The sequence below is a fragment of the Ambystoma mexicanum genome, chromosome 13 (genome assembly GCF_040938575.1).
Source record: "Ambystoma mexicanum isolate Mex_15411 chromosome 13, UKY_AmexF1_1, whole genome shotgun sequence".
Classification (NCBI taxonomy): Eukaryota; Metazoa; Chordata; class Amphibia; order Caudata; family Ambystomatidae; genus Ambystoma; species Ambystoma mexicanum.
The window spans coordinates 584,745,030-584,748,637 of record NC_090938.1 but is presented as its reverse complement, the minus strand read 5'-3'; the positions used below and the strand labels follow the sequence as shown (position 1 = coordinate 584,748,637).

At 47.7% G+C, this 3,608-nt stretch overlaps 1 non-coding gene across 1 annotated transcript; it reads right to left on the bottom strand.

Moving 5' to 3' along the window:
• Positions 1-278: 278 nt before the first annotated feature.
• On the bottom strand, positions 279-440 carry LOC138522211 (U1 spliceosomal RNA). The gene has a single exon (XR_011283300.1). It is a non-coding gene; the product is annotated as a U1 spliceosomal RNA (small nuclear RNA).
• Positions 441-3,608: the final 3,168 nt, after the last annotated feature.

The window sequence follows — 3,608 nt, the reverse complement described above, 5'->3', positions numbered from 1 at the left end:
GCTGGCTGTTCCCAATTTAGGCCAGCATTGTCCTGTACAAAGCATGATTGATGCTGCCTGAGCATGTGCACTGTGCCCAATACATATGGAAGCTTATCTCTGTAATACACATTACTTCTGTGGTGAAGAAAGAAGCATAATTCAATTCAACAGATAAAATGGGAAAAGTGATCACCCAAAGGTGAACCTAATTGAAGAAACGCAATGTGAGCACAAGCTTAACGTATGCAACCTAGCAGGCCTAGTGCACACTTTAACTTTTCTTTCACCAAAAAATCAGGGGGAGAGCACAAACGCAGTCCCCCACTACCAGAAATAATGCAGTCGTGTATCCCGCATTTGGGAACATAGCAGGGGTCAGCAAATCCCATGTGCAATGGGTAAGCCTCACCCTGGGAGATCTGCCCTTGAGATCAGATTCTCCCCTGCCAGCTAAGTATGAGTTGCATGCAAGAGGGCAGGGGTTGGGTCAGTTGTGGGAAGCCCCGCTAAGCGAGGGTGGGAAGGCAGGCCCTGACCCAGCCCCAACCCCCCAGCTCCCCAGAAGCTCTGAGCATCTGCAGAGCTGCCTGTCCCGCGTGTAGGGGGATGCTCCAGCAGGCAGAGCCCAGCAGAAGAGCAGATTGTAGCGCAGTTCCTTCCTCCCATCAGGCCCTGCTCGGCCCGAGATTTGTATAAATAGCAGGATGGCTCGAGCAGGCCTGTTGCAGTCTGCCCACTGGCCTGTCAGCCCCACATGGGCCCATGGCCCTCCTGAGCGGAGCTGCTAAGCGCTGGCCCCATTGACACCATCATAATCATCCTGGACCTCGACGCTCCACCACCCCTGAATCTCAGAGTTCTGCTCAATGACAATGCTGAAGCTTTGACATCTTTGCCGTAACCATATGCTGTGTTGTGTCAGCCGAGCCTGCACAGTACCAAAGGCAAGTATTCCCTTGTCCGGGCCCAGAGGTCATTGAGTCTTCCAGTGCCATCCACTTGGCACGGCCTAATGTTCCCAGCGTTTTCTACTTGCAAATCAGCACCACTGCCAAACAGAACTGCATCATTGGGGCCCATCGCTGCTGCTCTCCGACTTGACCCCAGCCCAGCACAGAGGCACCCATGCTTCTGGTCTGATGCTGAAAATCCTGGCTCTGCTGAGATCCGAAAGACAAGAACTAAGGTATTTTGGGAACATAGTACTATTATTTTTTTGGGGTTGCAACTGTATCAGCTCACACCTCTCCTGAAGGGTATAGGCTGCCCTCAGACTGCGCTACCAAAAGAGTGAAAATAAGTTATACCTGTTGGACTTGCCTGTTTCACTCTTATGATTGGGATCACTGCTGCATGGGTATTAAGCGCGTTATAAATAACCTATCATATCAGATCATATCATAGATCACAGATCAAGATCATGAGCAACTTCCAGAAACCTTGGCAGGTGGTCCACTGAGGCCCATTTGCAGGTTGCAGTGTGTTATTGGGGCAATACTAGGGTAACATATTGTGCTGTACATGTGGTATTCGCCATGCTTTGATACCCCACTGGCCACATCTATAATGTCCAATGTACTTGGTATAATGCATGGACATTTTCATCAATCCGCACTGTGCTTAGAGGTAAACGTAACTGCGCTCCCGCTGTTCTTCTTTGTCTCGAGATGAGGAAATAAGCACTGCAAAGGTTACGTTTCTCAGCTGATAAAGGTTCATCTTCGGTGACATTCGCAATTCAAAAGAACGATTTTTGGGGCAGACAGGCTGTGTCGCTGCAACCCCTGCTAAACATATGTCCAGAGATGACAAACCTTGAAAGTAACTCCGCACAACGGCCCTCTGAGATGCGGCCCACGGCTAATCAGGGGTTCAGGAATCCACTGTGCTGCCCACGCCGAGAGGAACTCCTGCACAGCACCTGTCCACATAATCCTTCGCCCGGGCCAGCACTCTCTTCTCCTCACCTCACCACCTCCTCCCTTCATCTCGGCTCGCCTTTTGCCCCTCGGAGCACCACGCAAGAGAGGAACGGGCATGTCTGGGCCAGAGCCCGTTCCTCTCTTGCATGGTGGGTCCTACTTGCCTGAAATGGGATATTTAAATGCAAAGTAATTGCTACTATATTAATCCCATTGTTCATAGTTTGTGGGAGTACTGGGCAATTGTATGGACCCGCGCTCACTGAAAATGAATGGTATTCCCGAGGTAACCCTCACTATGCCGTGATACAAATTAGTCTCTCCTTCCTCCGTCATCAAGTCCCAAGATCTTCTTGATGAATTTATTTATTTCTGCAATGTTTGTCGGATATCTGACAAACATTGCATAAATAAATAAACGCTTCGTGGCTGAGGACTGTAACTACCTCTGTTGACCCCAGGGAGTCACCAGAGGAAGTTACAGTTTTGCGCACAGGCACATTTAAAAAAAAAAAAACATTTTTTTTTTTACTCATGAGTTGTCCAACATACGGCCTTGCGGGCCACATAAAATGTCTTGGCGGGCCGCATTGTGGCCCGCAGGCCGTATGTTGGACAACCGTGCTCTAAGGAGTTGAAGTTGAAAGTGGTCCTTCTCGGCAAAGTCCAAGATGTCAGGAATGAAGGAGAGAGAGGAGTAGAAGATGACCCCAAGGTGGAGTGGAGGGAGGAGAGCCCATAGAGGGTGGCCAGAGTGCAGGAGGGAAGCAGGAAATAGGAGTCCTAATAGGACAAATCTCATTCTCACTGGCATTAAGATAGAGATCATTGAAGTTGCACTAGGACTGGATAGCAGACATGCAGTCCAGGATGAAAGAGGAGGAGGAAATGGAGCAGGAGGGGCACATGAAGAAGAGCTGTCTATCATCTGTGTAACACTGGAAATGAGGAGAGAAGGGGGAGATCCAGTTAGGAAGGTGGCAATAGTGTCCTAGATGCCCTTGTCAGTTTCTTTTGACATACGATATTGTCTCACTTGAGGTAAAATAGCTCCCTGCTTCAACTTAATGTTGCCTGCCATCCACTCCTTTCAATAGACTAAAGTCATATGGACCGCTGGTCCACAAAGTGCTTAGCACATGTGCCAAATCTTCCTCGAGGAAGTACGGTACCTTCTTTGCTAATTGCATTCTGTAGGCTATCTCCCTATTTTCAATCTTTAACTGATTTGTAATACTTTGATTAAACATTACATCATCTTCTGGGTCAGCATCTGTAAACAAGCTTTCATCTGTTAAGTCAGTCAATCGATGTCCTTCATCAAGAGCTATCACTGATCTCCAGTTTGGCCCTCCCTCATCAACTCCATGTAAAATTACTTCTAACTTAATCGTAATTATCTGCCCTTCCTCCACGTCTGTGGGTACTTCTAGTCAAAACAGAAAATCTGTGGGTAACCACAATAGTCTGTCCTGTATTCTTGGATGCCACGCAAACAATATGTGGACCCCATAAATAAATACTTCTGGGTTCAATGGCATGGCTCTTTGTGCTTCCTGACCATAAATTGCTGTTATGAATTCTTGTGCGTTCACATAATGAATCTCTGGTATAGAACATATTATCCCCTGGTCACTGAATGAAATTGTCATGTTTAATTGGCTCATCAAATCTCTCCCCAATATGTTAACTCGTGTCTTGCGG